General features: G+C 42.1%; 1 long non-coding RNA gene across 1 annotated transcript; it reads left to right on the top strand.

Annotated features, from left to right (window-relative positions):
• LOC109231327 lies at positions 385 to 3,538 on the top strand. The gene is made up of 2 exons (XR_002068792.1): positions 385 to 971; positions 3,220 to 3,538. It is a non-coding gene; the product is annotated as an uncharacterized LOC109231327 (long non-coding RNA).

The raw sequence follows: 18,574 nt of genomic DNA, 5'->3' as shown, positions 1-18,574 counted from the left end.
TTTCATCCATTTAGCATGTAAATATTTAGTTTAAGCCTAATGTCTTTATTTCAACTAATTTCGACTCTTTTACTTTATTTTGTCACAAAATTAAAAATTACAAAATAATATTTTTATTTATTTATTTATTTAGCTAATTGATATAAAATAGTTTCACTTTTAATTTTAATTTTACATTAATTAATTGGAAATGAGTTCATAATTTTGAAGTTGTTATTTTAGGAGCTAATATTTTTAGTCTACTAGAGTAAAAGGGCCACTTTAAAAGGTATATTTGGCCAAGTGTGGCCCAATTCGGATCTAGCCCATAATCCTAAGCCCAATACCTGCTAACCTAATCCTAAAATCCTAAATAAAACCTAGATCCCTACACTTTATACAGGGAGCCGTTTTCTGAAAATGGGACACACTCTATAGACTCCTAGATCTAGACGCAATCAGCCAAAAAAAGACCACAAAAAAAAAAAAACCAACGCCAAAAGCTGAAAAAATGAAAAAATCAAGACCTAGGAAGCTGCATAGCCGTATAACTCCAAAAAGAAAGACCCCCAGCGTTGATCTTCTTAAGCATTTTTGAACAGAGAGACCTAAGCGACAGGACAAAAAAGAGCCGCTGAACAGACGCGGCCTCCCTCCCCCTCGTCGTTCTTCTGTTGCGAGTTGCAGAACGCCGGACTCTCCTCTCACCAAGCCAGCGGCGAGCTCGCCGGTAAAAACACACCCGCACGCCCAAAACCAACATCGACTTTGATTTTTGAATTTTAGAGTTGTCGCTTGTTCTGATTTTAATGGAAATTTGTTCAATTCTGCCCATATGGTGTTTGTTCGAGTGATCGAGCTGCCGGCGAGATCCCGTTCGAGGGATCAACGTTAGAGGTGGTTGTTTCGAGGTTTTTTCGTTCGAGGTTCTCGATGTCGTTTCCAGTTGCGATTAGTTCTATTCCGTTTCAGATTTTTGTGTTCATTTTCGGGTAAGCATTTTCTTTTAAGTTGAAGAACAAATATAATTGCATTCAATCAAAAGTTTGCTTTAAGATGATAACTGTATGTATGATTCTGTTATTTTTCTCTTTTATTTTGCTCTATTAGTCTTCATTATTGGAAGTCGTAGCATACTGGGTTGAATTATGAGAACCCTTTCTGAACAAACCAAGAAGATAACGCTTTATTTACAAACTTATGACTGCTTGATCTTATCTCTGATTTTTGTTGTAATTTGTTTATTTTATTATGAATGATCATTGCCTTTTCATTTGGACAACTTAAGTACCTCCTATTGATTTTGGTTCTGGGCGACCATTGAACTAAAAGCGATGGATTAGGAGATTTTGTATGTTAGGTTGTGGATTTGTTGGCTTAAAACAAGATTTTTGGGGTCGGTTAATAATGAGAAGGGATTTCGAGCCTAAGAAAGATTTTGTTATTCTCGTGTTGTTTTCTTTTAATTATTCGGGTAGTTAAGAATATTTTTAGGCCGACCACACAGGGGAAGGCAAACTTTTCGGCGCGTAAATAATTATCATGGCTACGAGTATGGTTCCCGTGACGTAGTTGTGATTTGTAATTACTGAAATCCGGGTGTGCATTTCATGTGATCCGACTTCAATTTCCAACAAGGTTAAATAGAACGTGTCGTGACTCACGGGTGCATTTCATGTAACGTGGCTTGCGATGTATTTTAAATAACCTTGAATTAATTTCTTAAATCAATAAAAACGGTTTTCAAAAGTTAAAAAAAGCACATAGGTTTTTTAAAAGTGTTTTAAAGTCAGATAATTAGGCCAATAATAATAGTTGAGCGACTGTGCTAGAACCACGGAACCCGGGAGTGCCTAACACCTTCTCACGGGTTAACAGAATTCCTTACCCGGATTTCTGTGTTTGCGGACTATAAAACAGAGTCAATTTTTCTCGACTCGGGATTTGAACCGGTGACTTGGGACACCATAAATTATCCCAAGTGGCGACTCTGAATTTAAATAATTAATCCCGTTTCGATTGTAACTTAAATTGGAAAAACTCCCTTACACCGGTCCAGAGTAGTAAAAAAGAGGTGTGACAGCTCTGGCAACTCTGCTGGGGAAAAGAACCCAGAACTTCTGGTTCAGAGTTCAGAATTTGTGCTTAGAATATCTGTTATAATTGGCTTTATTTATTATCTGATTATTTTTACATGTTTGGGCCTAAGGTGCTAAATGTTGCTTTTTACCGCTTTGATATTGTTGAACTGTAAATAAACTATTTTGAATCCCTCTTCTCTCTGAGTCTTCTAAATCATTTGAGAGGGTGCACTTCGTGTAGCTTCTCTTCTATTAGAGTCATATCCCAATTTTAGAACGAGGTTCGGACAAGTTGCAAAGACGGTGAAGCTTCTGTATTCTCGGTACGCTACTCCCCCTCGGCTCGAGCTGTCCGCTCGGGTAAGCCAGGTCTAGAACAAATAAACACAGGTTTTTAAGCCTAGAATAACATAGCCTCATGCCGGATCCCTAGTAGGAACGCTTGTCTGCATCACGTGCATCTGACTTTGGGGACTGAACACAGGGGTTGGGTCCGTCTAGGACAGGCGTACCCAAAAAATAAAAGACCATCCTGATGCATCCTGTGTGCTACATGTTGCATTTCTTCAAGGGTAAAAGGGTCATTTGGTGGACCAATGATAGTTGAGGGCAGATGAAAAAAGAAAAAAAAAGAAAAAAAAGAGAGAGTGAAGTGTGAAAAATGAAGCAAGTGGGGCCTAGTAATAATTTTCTTTCACACTTTTTCAAGAAAAAAAAACAAAAAAAAAATAAAAAATCCAAAAGAAGATTTTGCACTTTCCCTATTATTTTTCAAAAAAAAAAATAAAAAAGAGGAAAAAGAAAACCCAAAAAGAGTTTACATGTTTCATCATTTTTCAAAACAAAAGACAAAATGTTTTTCTCTGAATTAGTTGTTATTTTTATTTCTCGCGCGGTATCCAATCTTCCCGAACTACGCATACCTGATTCTCGTCTTTCGGGGCGTGATACGTAGGCAACCCACAGGGTCCGGTCTTCCTAGTGAATCTTAGGTTCTCGGCTTTGCGGTGTCCTAGCCAAATCTTGTATTATTAGCCACATAGGTTAATTTTAGAAAAATAGTCACAATCATGTCCTGCATGTGTCCAACAGGAAGGGTTATTGTCTCACCTAGCGTTCTAGGTCTTTAACTTTATTTTGTCTTAATTTTCTCATACAGGTGTGGATCTAGTCACCGGAGTTTGAGCATGACAAACACCCCAAGACCGTCTGGTTAGGACCGTTGCATCCAGGAGTTGCTTAAGGAGAATTTTTTATATTTTGAGTATGTTTTTTAATGCTGTCTTGTACTTTATAGTTATGTCCAGTAGCAATAATCTTTTAGTTGGTGTCGGAGTTTGTCGTAGTATAGTTGAGTTGAGTTTCTCATTATCATATTTCCCGTTTTTGTTTTGAAAATCAAAGAAAAAAAAGAAAGTTGTAAATGAATAATCCAAAAAGACCTTTTTTTAGTTTAATTTATCATTACTTTTCAAGAACTACGCTTGGTCTAATTCATGAGGGACATGATACGTAGGCAACCTACATAGGGTTCGATCGATTCATTTTTTTAAAAGAAAAAGGAAACAAAAAGGAAAAAAAAGAGGTGAAATTATGGGATGTAAGAAATGAGAAAAGAAAAAGTGGGGATGATGCCAAGTGACCTTGTGACCCTCGAAGTCGTTCTTGAACCATTACTTGTTGCTAGGTGCATTGCACGCAATGTGATATTTTTAGCTGTTAAATTCCCTAACACTAACGTGATGACCTCATTTTGTTCCTTTTGTTACAAAGCAGAAAGGGTAGTTGGTTTGTGGTTCTTAGAGTGGTAACTTTTCTCTACAACATAAAGTTGAAAGGCAATGCCAGATGACAATAGAACTGAGTTGGTTGATACGGGTGCCCAAACGCAATTGATTGAACAGGACAATGGGTTGGTTGAAGAGGTGAGGATATTAAGACAACACATGGCGGACATGTATCTGGCTTGGATGACTGGGAAGGCACCACCCCCGCCAACACCTACCTTCCTAGATGCTACCCTTACCCAAACTCCGGTCATAGTGCCAAATGATTCCCCATACTCTCCATATTTTCCCGCTTATCAGAGCTTTCCCAACCACCCTCGTAGCTCCATCACTCGTCCTCCAACTACCTTTCCCAACAATTGCCCTTTTGTCCTATCCATTACCTCCATGATCACAACTTCTCAAGAACCTCTCCTCAGGTCCAACAGAGAACACCAATTCAACCCCTTTGATGCCTAATACTACCACTTAGAGGTTGCCCACAAGGTCCCTGACTCATACAATCACATCTTTCGAAATGAACTCAGGTTGAAAACGAAAAGTTCACAGGAAAAGAAGAGCAAGATGAGATGTCCAGAAAGTTGAAAGGGTTTGAGACGCCAAAGTTTAATTTGTATGATGGACGTGGAGATCCGGTAGCCCATCTGAGGGGTTATTGCAGTGAAATGAGAAGTGTTGGCGGGAAAGATAAGTTGCTGACGGCGTATTTCAATGAGAGCCTGACTGGGGCAGCTTTGGAATGGTATACTCGTCAAGATGTCAGGGAGTGGCATACATGGGATGACATGGCTCGAGATTTTGTGCGACACTTTCAGTACAATACAGACATTGTCCCAGACCGGTCCTCCCTATCTTAGATGGAAAAGAAACCCAAGGAAAGTTTTAGGGAATTTTGGTTCAGATGGAACGAACAAGTTGCTCGGGACAGTCCTCCCATTGATAGAAAAGATGTTGCTGAACCCCGCCAACGACAGGATCCAGTGGGCATTCCTGCTAAATGCTTTCAGCTTCAATACCGACCCCATGAACCTCCCCGAGCTCCACATAATCCACCCCAGTATTATCATCCGAACAAAGTCTGACCATCTGTCCAACAACTGGGTCAATCCTCATGGCGAGCGCCAGCACCGCATAGTGCACTTTTGCCTCCGCAGCATTTTCGAGCATCCAACAACCTTAGAAAACTGGGGCATGGAGGGAAACAAAGGCAAAAAGATAATTTCATGCCCATTGGAGAATCCTACACAAACTTGTTTAAGAAGTTAAAACATTCTGGCTTGATTGAGCCGCTCCTCGACTATACTCCTGACCCATATGCAAAAGGTTTTGATCCTACCGTACGGTGCATGTACCACTCTAATGTCCAAGGGCATAGCACCGAAGATTGTCGTGCTTTGAAAAGGGAAATAGAAAGAATGATTCAAGAAGGGATAATTGTGATCAAGGACAGTGACATGGGGTATGCGAATCCCCTTGGGAGCTTGCTGACCAAAGTTAATGATGTTGAAGTTGGTAATGGTCTTGGCAATGTTGATGCGGAACTCATTGGCTAAGATGTTGAGCTTGTTGATTGGAAAGATGCTCCTTTCAAGGCTATCCAGGAAGGAGTCTTGGTAGTTTATTTTGTTGTCATTTCTGTTGTCCAGGTTATTTCAGGGTTGTAATCCGGATATTGTCTTGTGACTCAAACCCTCCTATCCTTTTATTTTGCCTGGTTCGTTTAGTCGTAGTAACTCGTTTAGTGTTGTCTAGATTTGTTCCAGGCTTGTAACCCTAGTTTAGTGTGCTTGTTTTGTTGTTCGAACCATTTCACCGTCTGTCTAATGCAATTTCCGGTCTTCTGTTATTTCTAGTCATTTTTTTGTTTAGTTCTCTTCTTCTTTTATAGTTCTTTTCATGCTGGCTTTAGTGACATGACATGCACGCATAATTCTAGGCCTGGTCTTAAAGTTAGTTTAGTCATGAAGCAATGAAGCAATTTTGAAGATGATAGGGGCACTTGAGGGAAATAAGTACAGATTTGGACATTTTGAGATCATTTGAAGCGCGAATCGTGCGAAACTGGGGCAGATAATTTTGGAAGTTAATAGGATGACAAGAATTCATTAAAAGGAGAGTGCATCCCAGACAATTTGAAGCGAGCAATTCTGAGTGCACCTCAAGTAACAAGATACAGTCAAGGAAGCTTTCTCTGAATTGATAGAGGATATCCATTGTGAAGAGGGAATCACCCAATGAGGGTTCTGTACTTGACAAGTCGCTAAAGAAAAGTGGAAGGCATACCAGTGATACCAATGCCGAAGCCGCAAAAGAAATATTGCGCATGATCTTCAATTTTCATTTCAAGTTGCATGTGTTGTTCTTGGCATTTTCAGGGATTGGGAAGCCCTCTTTCAGCTACCCAAACACTTATACCATTTGATACCCTTTTGAGCCTGTACTAATTTCTTTTACCTCCCCTCTTTTGGAATCAAGTTAGAGTCATGCGAAAAAAAAAAGAAAAAAAAAGTTTATGTCCCCATAGGTTTATTTTAAAAGGTTCATTCCAAAAGGAAAAAAAAAGAAGAAGAGAAAAACAAAGAAAAAAAATGGGAAAAGAAAAAAAAGAAAAAATAAAGAAAAAGAAAAGAAAAGAAAAAGAAAAATAGCAACAACAAAACGTATCTTTCTGAACTACATTTGAACTGATTCTTGTCACCACAAGATACGTAGGCAGCTTACGTTCGGTCATACAATAAATATTTATAATCCACGAATCGGGAGTGGGCAGTCTTCTTAGTAGCTCCATCAAAAGAAAAGAAAAACAAAAAAAAAGAATCAAATTCCCTTTGTTTTAGAAATTGGGGTAAAGTTTTTAGAATGGATTCCAAAAGTTATAAATAAATTAACCTCGTTGTCTTAGTTATTTTGAGCCTTTATCCTTTCTTTCTAACCTTGTCCAAAAGCCACATTACAGTCCAAAAAAGACCTCCCAGATAATCTTTGAAAGAGCTGAGTTTAGACATGCCAAGGGCATATGATATTTTTACCATGGTTAATGCCTTGTCATCTGTAGAATCAGAAGAAATAAGAAAATAAGAACAAAATGAGAGAGTCTTATTGGTGAAAACCTTCACAGGCACCATAAGGCGATGGTGAGTTGAGAGAAAGAACAAAATGAGAGAGGCTTGATGGTGAAAACCCTTCGGGCACTACAAGTCGAATAAGGATTGTGAATCAGATTGGATAATCCGAGCATTGAAGCCCGGTTTCACGGTTTAGGGTATAACAGGAGTTGAACATCAGACTTGCTTGACAGATTAAGCCACTTAATCCAAAGGTGCATGTCATCGTCATTAGAGTTGGTATCCACATCTGATATGTTTTTACTTTGTAGTTTTCTTGTTAGGAATCATCTCCTTCCATTGTCCTTATTCTGTTCCTTTTGTCTTGTTTACTTCCTCTTCCTGAGTCTGTTTGGTCAGAATAAGTGAGAAATAACTTCAAAATCTGCCACCGGCTTTCCAATTGCACAAAAACGGAATCTGGCTAGCACATCAAAGTGGCATAAGTCAGGAAAGACAGCATGCACACTGAGTTGGTAACAATCAACGTGCTTTGGGTTTTATGTGAAATACAAAGGTTCGGTATATGTCAATTTATGAACAATGCAACAGACAGAGGGTGTTGGGTTTGAATGGGTCAAAGGCATTCCTGTGATAAGGTTGATCGGGAAAGTGGTTAACCAACAACAAGCAAGGTCTCCTAAGTGGAAGTCAAAGTTATCATGGCAAGTGAAGGAGCAATAGACCTCAAGGCCAAGGCCAGGAAAGAACAGCAAGCGCATCGAGTTTGTAAAAATCAACGTGTTTTGGGATTCATGTGAAATACAAAGGTTCGGTAAATGTCCAATCATGAGAAAAATGCAACAGATAGAGGATGTTGGGTTTGAACGCATCAGAGGTATCTTCTGGGATAAGGGTGACAGAAAAAGTGGTTAGTCAATAAACAAACAAGGTTTTTCGAGTTGAAATCAAAGTTATCATGGAAAGTGAAGGAGCAATTGCCCTCAAAGTCAAGGCCACAAACCAACCACCATGTTTAAACTCACAAGTTTTCTTTGATTGAAACAGGGGGCAAGGAATTTTGTTCGTTCTGCAGAGATCCTCCAGGAAGAAAGCATGGCTCAGGTAAGTTCATTCTCGGCTTTTCAGGACCCTCCTAGATAATGGGATTTAATTTTAAATTTTCAGGACCCTCCTGGATAATGGGATTAATTTAAAGTTCTTAGGACCCTCCTGGATAATGGGATCTAGTTTTAAGTTTTTAAGACCTTCATAGATAATAAGATTTAGCGTAATTTTTACCTTTAGGAAATAGAATTTAGCTTTGAAATTGTCACTCTTAAGATGAGCTTTAAGTTTAAATTTTCAGGACCCTCCTGGATAATGGGATCTAGCTTTTAGATTCTTTGAGATATTTTGATAACAAGCATCGGTTAACACTCACAAATGTTCCCAATATCAAACTGGGGCAGAAAATTTCTTTTGTTGGTCTGTTTTGTTGAAATCAGGTGTCCGCCTGGAGAACAATGGAAGACAGCACAAGTTTCAAGGGAGAAGCAGTTTCAAAGGAAAACAATTCGAGTATCGGTAATCAGGCGCCACCTGGAGAACAAGGGAATACAGTTCAAGTTTTGGTAATCAGGCGCCCACCTGGAGAACAAGGGAATACAATTCAAGTTTTGGTAATCAGGCGCCCACCTGGAGAACAAGGGAATATAGTTCAATTTTTGGTTATCAGGCGTCCACCTGGAAAACAAGGGAATACAGTTGAAGTTTTGGCAATCAGGCGCCCACCTGGAAAACAAGGGAATACAATTAGAGTTTCGGCAATCAGGCGCCCACCTGGAGAACAAGAGAATACAGGTCAAGTTTCGGCAATCAGGCGCCCACCTGGAGAATAAGGGAATACAGTTCAAGTTTTGGCAATCAGGCGCCCACCTGGAGAACAAGGGAATACGGTTCAAGTTTTAGCAATCAGGNGCCCACCTGCAGAACAAGGGAATACAGTTCAAGTTTGGGCAATCAGGCACCCACCTGGAGAATAAGGGAAGATAGTTCAAGTTTCGGCAATCAGGTGCCACCTGGAGAACAAGGGAATACAGTTCAAGTTTTGGTAATCAGGCGCCCACCTGGAGAACAAGGGAATACAGTTCAAGTTTCTATAATCAGCTGCCCGCCTGGAGAACAAGGGAATACAGTTCAAGTTTTGGCAATCAGGCACCCACCTGGGGGAATACAGTTCATGTTTTGGTAATCAGGCGCCCACCTGGAGAACAAGGGAATACAGTTCATGTTTTGGCAATCAGGCGCCCACCTGGAGAACAAGGGAATACAGTTCATGTTTTTGGCAATCAGGCGCCCACCTGGAGAACAAGGGAATACAGTTCAAGTTTTGGCAATCATACGCCCACCTGGAGAACAAAGGAATACAGTTAAAAGTTTTGGAAATTAGGCGCCCACCTGGAGAACAAGGGAATACAGTTCAAGTTTTTGGCAATCAGGCGCCCACTTGGAGAACAAGGGAATACAGTTCAAGCTTATGGCAATCAGGTGCCCGCCTGGAGAACAAGGGAATACAGTTCAAGTTTTGGCAATCAGGCGCCCACCTGGAGAACAAGGGAATACGGTTCAAGTTTTGGCCATTTGGCGCCCGCCTGGAGAACAAGGGAATACGGTTCAAGTTTTGGCAATCAGGCGCCCACCTGGAGAACAAGGGAATACAGTTCGAGTGTTGGCAATCAGGTGCCCACCTGGAGAACAAGGGAAGTCATTTCAGAATTCAATTCAAGATAGAAGTAGCAGAAGCTCGCGGCAAGAATGCGAGTCAACTGTCCGAGATGATCAACAGAAGTTAGTCACAATCCAAAAAAAAAAGGAAAGAAATGAATCCAAAATGCAGAAGTAGAGAAAAATGTGAATTGCTCAAGACATGGATGAAATCACGAGCATTGCATGTCCGGTCTTGATCCGAAGAAGAATGAACTAGCACCTGCAGCTAGCAAGCGTCAAGGTTCAAATCTAAAGTCTGCATGAAGAACCATTCAAGACTTAAGATCAAGCTTCAGAAGACTTATAGATAGGAATCTTGTAACTCATAGTTGACATGCTTAGTTAGTCTTTTTCATTTTTGATTTTGATGTAATAACAGGACCGCGGATCGGGACCTCGACGGAATGACACCTCGATCGGCTCTCCACCTCGGTATACTCCATCATCTCACTCACTTTTGAACTACACATGGCCTGATTACTTTATAGCCAAGGATATATAGGCAACTCAGATACCAGGGCTCGGTCACATTGTCCTTCCTCTTAGTTTTTGGTCTCCTTAAATAAGGGTCGGGTCAAAAAACCTGTCTAGTCGTTCTTTGTCTGAAAACTCTTCGCGCTTCCAGTCAAAGAGGGGCAGCTGTAGACATGTGATTTTTGACCCTCCCCGAGGTTTCACCCATTTTAGCATGTAAATATTTAGTTTAAGCCTAATGTCTTTATTTCAACTAATTTCAACTCTTTACTTTATTTTGTCACAAAATTGAAAATTACAAAAAAATATTCTTTTTTATTTATTTATTTAGCCAATTGATATAAAATAGTTTCACTTTTAATTTTAATTTTAATTTTACTTTAATTAATTGGAAATAAGTTCATAATTTTATAGTTGTTATTTTAGGAGCTAATATTTTTAGTCTACTAAAGTAAAATGGCCACTTTTAAAGGTATATTTGGCCAAGTGTGGACCAATTCGGATCTAGCCCATAATCCTAGGCCCAATACCTACTAATCACTTCATACAGGGAGCCGTTTTCTGAAAATGGGGACACACTCTATAGACCCCTAGATCTAGAGGCAATCAGCCAAAAAAAGACCACAAAAAAGACCAGCGCCAAAAGCTGAAAAAATCAGAAAATCAAGACCTAGGAAGCTGCATAGCCGTATAACTCCAAAAAGAAAGACCCCCAGCGTTGATCTTCTTAAGCATTTTTGAACAGAGAGACCTAAGCGACAGGACAAAAATGATCCGCTGAACAGACGCGACCTCCATCCCCCTCGTCGTTCTTCTGTTGCGAGTTGCAGAACGCCGGACTCTCCTCCTCACACCAAGCCAGCGACGAGCTCGCCGGAAAAAACACACCCCCACGCCCAAAACCAACATCGACTTCGATTTTTGAATTTCAGAGTTGTCGCTTGTTTTGATTTAAATGGAAATTTGTTCAATTCTGCCCATATGGTGTTTGTTTGAGTGATCGAGCTGCCGGCGAGATCCCGTTCGAGCGTTCAGCGTTAGATGTGGTTGTTTCGAGGTTTTTCCGTTTGAGGTTCTCGATGTCGTTTCCGGTTGCGATTAGTTCTATTCCGTTTCAGATTTTTGTGTTCATTTTCGGGTAAGCATTTTCTTTTAAGTTGAAGAACAAATATAATTGCATTCAATCAAAAGTTTGCTTTAAGATGATAACTGTATGTATGATTCTGTTATTTTTCTCTTTTATTTTGCTCTATTAGTCTTCATTATTGGAAGTCGTAGCATACTGGGTTGAATTATGAGAACCCTTTCTGAACAAACCAAGAAGATAACGCTTTATTTACAAACTTATGACTGCTTGATCTTATCTCTGATTTTTGTTGTAATTTGTTTATTTTATTATGAATGATCATTGCCTTTTCATTTGGACAACTTAAGTACCTCCTATTGATTTTGGTTCTGGGCGACCATTGAACTAAAAGCGATGGATTAGGAGATTTTGTATGTTAGGTTGTGGATTTGTTGGCTTAAAACAAGATTTTTGGGGTCGGTTAATAATGAGAAGGGATTTCGAGCCTAAGAAAGATTTTGTTATTCTCATGTTGTTTTCTTTTAATTATTCAGGTCGTTAGGAATATGTTTAGGTCGACCACACCGGGGAAGACAAACTTTTCGGCGCGTAAATAATTATCATGGCTACGGGTATGGTTCCCATGACGTAGTTGTGATTTGTAATTACTAAAATCCGGGTGTGCATTTCATGTGACCGGACTTCAATTTTCAACAAGGTTAAATAGAACGTGTCGTGACTCACGGGTGCATTTCATGTAGCGTGGCTTGCGATGTGTTTTAAATAACCTTGAATTAATTCCTTAAATCAATAAAAGCGGTTTTCAAAAGTTAAAAATGCACATAGGTTTTAAAATTTTTTTTAAAGCCAGATAACTAGGCCAATAATAGTAGTTGAACGACCGTGCTAGAACCACAGAACCTGGGAGTGCCTAACACCTTCTGTCAGGACCCATTTCCGAAAATAGATCGTGATGGCGCCCAACACCATTATCGGGCAAGCCAATGCGGAAAATGTACTTTAGTTCTCATTTTTACTTTTACCCAAAATAAGTGCAGAAGTTTATAAAGCTCAAGTCAAATAAGAAATGACCAATAATACGACAAAATAGTTATACAATCCCAAAATGATAGTCTACTAACGTGTGTGCAAAGATCTAGTTTCACAAGTAATGGGCAACTAGTAGAATATACAAAATAATAAAACTACCCTACTGTCTGAGATAGAATAGACAGCAAAAGTAAGGAAAAGACTCCATCAAGCTGCTGAACGTCGCAGGAAGGGAGCAGCTCACCGTGGAAGTCTCAAGCTATGAATCAGGGGTGTGCACCAAACTGATAGCCAGATGTATCTGCCTCAGATCCTGTACATTTAAGTCCAGAAGTGTAGTATGAGTACATAAACAATATGTACCCAGTAAGTATCTCATCTAATCTCGAATAAGTAGAGACGAGAGGTCGACTTGACACTTACTAGGGTCAAATAATATAATAAAGTGTTCTGCTAGGCACAATAGTTACAATTAATCAATAGCGTGCAATAAGAGGTAATAAGTCATGTCCTTAACAATTTTACAGTTAACCGTACACATTTCAAGTATTTAGCAGAACAAGTCATGGATAAGATTTCATACATATATATGTCTCATGCGCACATTATTCCGAGGTCGACGGCCCGATCCAATAGAAAATAAACTGTGCACTGCCAGAGGGTCAGATGGCGCGAACCACAGATGCATCTATTTCTACCGAGGCGATCGGCCCGATCCACAAATGTCAATTAATATCAATAATCACATGAATGCGCATTTATTTCCAAATAATTTCATACAAGTGTCCAACAAGTATATGTATTCCCTTATATTCCTTCCCAAATTTCTAGCATATCCTAAGTGATCACATTAGTAAGAAAATATAGAGACATTCACAAATATAGCATGATACGCGTCCTGGGCTACCCGGACAATTAACATGATAGTAGCTACGTACGGACTCTCGTCACCTAGTGCGTACATAGCCCCCGTATTTAGTAGCAAATTACTCAGTTATTATACCTATGGGGACAATTCCCTCTTACAAGGTTAGAAAGGAGACTCGCCACGCTTAAAAGTGCACTTCCAATACCAAGAAAGAGCCCAAACCCTCAATTCGGAGCTGAAAGATCCAAAACTAGTTAAATGAGGTAGGAACTAATCAATATAAGTGCACAAGATTGTATTCTAGCCATTTAAGCAATTTCCCAACCCTTACCACAAGTTTCCCTAAAATCCGACCCCGGGCCTACGTGCCCGGATTTCGAAATTTTTCGAAGGAAGTTGTTCTCTATAACCTAAGGATCAATAATGTATAATTTCTAATTCATTTCATAACAAATTTCATGGTAAAAATCTATGTTTTATTAAAATCCTAGGTCTAGCTCTAACCCCTTGATTTCTCCAAATCTTTAGGTGTTAATCTACCCAAAACTCGAGTATTAAACTTACATTAAGTACGAATAACTTACCTCACAATGCTACGTTGAAATCCCCTCTTTGAAAGCTCCCAAATCGCCCAAGTGTAGAGACAAAAATGAAATAAATGGCTTAAGTCCCGTTTTAAAAGCTGTGTCCAGGTCTCTGATGTCGCATTTGCGACACCTGGCTCGCAAACGCGAAGTCTCAATTGCGACAATATGTTCGCAAATGCGAACCGGGCCTCCCTCTGCCTTGATCGCAATTGTGATAGAGGGGTCGCAAATGCGGACCCTGCTGGGTTCGCAAATGCGAAGCAAAAGTCACAAATGCGACCACTGCCCCCCAGCCAGCCTCATCGCAAATGCGATGTTATCCTCGCAATTGCGAGATCGCAATTGCGATCCAGGTCTCGCAATTGCGAAAGCTGTAGCAGCAGCAGCAAAAACACCAGAAAACTGGTGTGTTGTTCTATTCCAAACCCATGCCCGAAACTCACACGAGCCCTCGGAGCCCAACTCTGAACGCTCACACAAGTCCATCAACATTGTACCAACTTGCCCGAGCGATCAAATCGCCGAAATAACACCTAAACCCACGGATTCAACACCTAAACGCATGAAATCCTTAAGAAAATCTAAATTCCTATCTTTACAACCGGACGTCCGAATCACGTCAAATCAGTCCCGTTTCTCACCAAATTTCACAGACAAGTATACAAGATTATATTGGACCTTTACCGGGCTCCGGAACCAACATACGGGCCCGATACCAACGTGATCAATCATTACTTAGTTTATTTAAATCCTTAATATTTCAGATTAACAATTTCAAATAAAAATTCATCACTCGGGCTAGGGACCTCGGAATTCGATTCCGAGCATACGCCCAGGTCCCGTATTTTCCTGCAGACTCTCTGGAACCATCAAAACACGAGTTCGGACCCGTTTTCTCAAAATGTTGACCAAAGTCAAACTTAGCCTTTTATGAAAATCCTAAGGAGTCAAATGTGCATATTTCAATCCAAACTTTTCCAAATCCAGAACCAACCATCCCCGCATGTCATAAATTAGTTAAAGCAAGCACGGAGAGTTTATTTGGGGGGAACGGGGTTCTAAAAAGGCAAACGACCGGTCGGGTCGTTACATCCTCCACCTCTTAAACATACATTCGTCCTCGAACGGACGTTGAAAAGTACCTGAAGTGCTGAATAAATGGGGGTATCTGCTCTGTATGTCCTCCTCGGACTCCCAGGTCGCCTCCTCGACTGGTTGGCCCCTCCACTGGACCCTCACTGCAAAAATCCTCTTGGACCTCAACTGTCGGTCCTGTCTATCAATGATGGCAACTAGCTCCTCCTCATAACCCAAACTCTCATCTAGCCGAATAGTACTGAAGTATAACACATGGGATAGGTCGGGATGATACTTCCGAAGCATCGATACATGAAAAACCGGATGAACTCCCGATAAGCTAGGGGGTAAGGCAAGCTCATAGACAACCTCCCCAACTCGTCCCAATACTTCAAAGGGGCCAATAAACCTTGGGCTCAACTTGCCCTTCTTCCCAAACCTCATAATACCCTTCATTGGCAAGACTTTCAAGAGAACCTTCTCGCCAACCATGAATGATACATCACGCGGCTTCTGATCCGCATAAATCTTCTGTTCGGACTGAGCCATGCGAAGCCTTTCCTGAATCAACTTCACCTTGTCCAAAGCATCTTGCACCAAATCTGTACCGTATAGCTTAGCCTCACCCGGCTCAAACCACCCGATAGGAGAACGACACCGCCGACCGTACAAAGCCTCAAATGGGGCCATCTCAATGCTGGAGTAATAGTTGTTGTTGTACAAAAACTCCGCCAAGGGCAAGAATTGGTCCCGCTACCCCCCAAAGTCAATTACACAGGCTCTAAGCATATCCTCCAGAATCTGAATCGTCTGCTTGGACTGGCCGTCGGTCTGAGGATGGAATGCCGTGCTAAGCTCTACGCGGGTCCCCAACTCACTCTGAACAGCTCTCCAGAAATGGGAAGTGAACTGAGGGCCTCTGTCCGATATAATGGAAACAGGCACACCGTGAAACCGGACTATCTCCCGAATGTAAATATGAGCATACCTCTCCGCTGTATGAGTAGCCGCCACTGGAATAATGTGGGCCGACTTGGTCAACCTATCAACAATGACCCATACTGAATCAAACTTCCGCAAGGTCCGCGACAACCCAACTACGAAATCCAAGGTAATGCGCTCCCACTTCCACTCTGGTATAGGCTTCTGCTAAAATAGGCCACCCGGCCTCTGATGTTCATACTTGACCTGCTGGCAATTCAAACACCTAGCCACATACTCCACTATGTCTTTCTTCATCCTCCGCCACCAATAATACTGTCTCAAGTCACGATACATCTTCGTAGCTCCCGGGTGGATGGAATACCTCGAACTGTGTGCCTCCTCTAGTATCCTCCCCGTCAGACCATCAACATTAGGAACACATAGACAACCCTGGAGCCGCAAAACACCATCCTCGCTAATAGAAACCTCCTTGGCACCTCCCTGAAGCATCGTGTCTCTGAGAACCGCCAGATGTAGATCATCGAACTGCCGGCCCTTTATCTCCCCCAATAATGAAGACTGAGCAACCATACACGCAAGAACCCGGCTGGGCTCTAAAATTTCCAACCTCACTAGTCTGTTAGCCAAGGACTGGATATCCCAAGCTAGTGGCCTCTCCTCTGCTGGAATGAATGCCAAGCTACACATACTCTCTGCCTTCCTGCTTAAGGCATCCGCGACCACGTTCGCCTTGCCCGGATGATAAAGAATGGTGATGTCATAATCCTTCAGTAACTCAAGCCACCTGCGCTGCCTCAAATTAAGATCCCTCTGCTTGAACAAATGCTGCAAGCTGCGATGATCAATATAAACCTCGCATGACGCCCCATACAGGTAGTGCCTCCATATCTTAAGAGCATGAACAAGTGCCTCCAACTCCAGATCGTGCACAGGATAATTTTTCTCATGAATCTTCAACTGACGGGAGGCATATGCAATAACTCGCCCCTCCTGCATCAATACACAACCCAAGACAACGCGCGAAGCGTCGCAATATACCGTATACATCCCTGAACCGGAAGGCAACACAAGAACTGGTGCTGTAGTCAAGGCTGTCTTGAGCTTCTGGAAGCTCGCCTCACAATCATCGGACCAATGAAAAGGAGAACCCTTCTGGGTCAATCTAGTTAGAGGCGATGCAATAGATGAAAAGCCCTGCACGAATCGCCTGTAATAACCTGCTAACCCTAGGAAACTCCTGATCTCGGTCACTGAAGTAGGGCGTGGCCAACTCTGAGCTGCCTCAATCTTCTTGTGATCCACCTTAATACCCTCTCCTGACACAATATGTTCCAAGAATGCCACTGACTCTAGCCAAAACTCACACTTGGAGAACTTAGCATATAGCTTCTGCTCTCGCAAGGTCTGAAGCACTACTCTCAGATGCTGCTCGTGCTCCCCCAGGCTACGTGAGTATATCAAGATGTCATCAATGAAGACGATGACGAAGGAATCAATATAAGGCTTGAACACCCTGTTCATCAAGTCCATGAATGCCGCTGGTGCATTAGTCAAGGCGAAGGACATCACCAGAAACTCATAATGGCCATATCTAGTCCGCAATGCAGTCTTCGGGACATTCGAGTCCCGAATCTTCAACTGATGGTAACCCGACCTCAAGTCGATCTTAGACAACACCCTAGCACCCTGCAATTGGTCGAACAAATCATCGATACGAGGCAACGGATACTTGTTCTTGATGGTGACTTTGTTCAATTGGCGGTAATCAATGGACATCCGCATAGTCCCGTCCTTCTTCTTCACAAATAACACTGGGGCACCCCAAGGCGACACACTGGGCCTAACAAACCCCTTTGCCAACAACTCCTCAAGCTGCTCCTTCAACTCCTTCAATTACTTAGGAGCCATAAGGTACGGTGAGATAGATATAGACGGGTGACTGGAGCCAAATCAATGCAGAAATCAATATCACGATCCGGTGGCATGCCAGAAAGATCAGAAGGAAACACATCGGCGAACTCTCGAACTACTGGAACTGAATCAATCGTCGGAGACTCTGTGATTGTGTCCCGAACATAAGCCAAGTATGCCAAACACCCCTTCCCGATCATTTGTCGAGCCTTCAGGAAAGAGATAACCCGGCTAGGTGTATCAACTGTGGAACCCTTCCACTCCAATCCTAGCAATCCTGGTATCGCTAAAGCAACAGTCTTGGCATGGAAATCTAGGACGGCGTGATATGGAGATAACCAATCCATGCCCAAGATGATCTCGAAATCGATCATGTCAAGCAACAGGAGATCTGCTCTAGTCTCAAAACCACCGAATGTAACCACACAGGACCAGTAGATCCAGTCCACAACCACAAAGTCGCCCAATGGAGTGGACACATGAACAGGAGTGCCCAAAGGTGCAGGAGGAATAACCAGGAAACAAGCAAACAAAGATGATACACATGAATAGGTGGACCCTGGATCAAACAATACTGAAGCATCTCTACCGCAGATGGAAATAATACCTGTGATGACGCCATCTGAGGCCAATGCATCTGGCCTAGCCGGAAGGGCATAGAATCTAGCTGGAGCATCGGCTGGCTGGCCTCCACCCGACTGAGTAGCAGCTCGCTGACCTCTCCCTGCCTGACCTCCACCTCTAGGACGGCCCCTATCATCTGCCCTCCACCTCTAAGTGGCGGGGCAGCCGGTGCCGAGATCATAGGCTGCTGACCCTGTTGTACTGCCTTGCCTCGAAGCGTGGGGCAGTATCTCCTCATGTGACCAAGGTCTCCGCACTCGAAACAACCCCGCGGTGCGGCGGCCTGCTGCCTGACCCTGATGGCCTGTAGAC

This window comes from Nicotiana attenuata, chromosome 8 (assembly GCF_001879085.1).
Source record: "Nicotiana attenuata strain UT chromosome 8, NIATTr2, whole genome shotgun sequence".
Taxonomy (NCBI): Eukaryota; Viridiplantae; Streptophyta; class Magnoliopsida; order Solanales; family Solanaceae; genus Nicotiana; species Nicotiana attenuata.
Note: the sequence above shows the minus strand (reverse complement) of the source record. Positions and strands in the feature narration are given on the sequence as shown.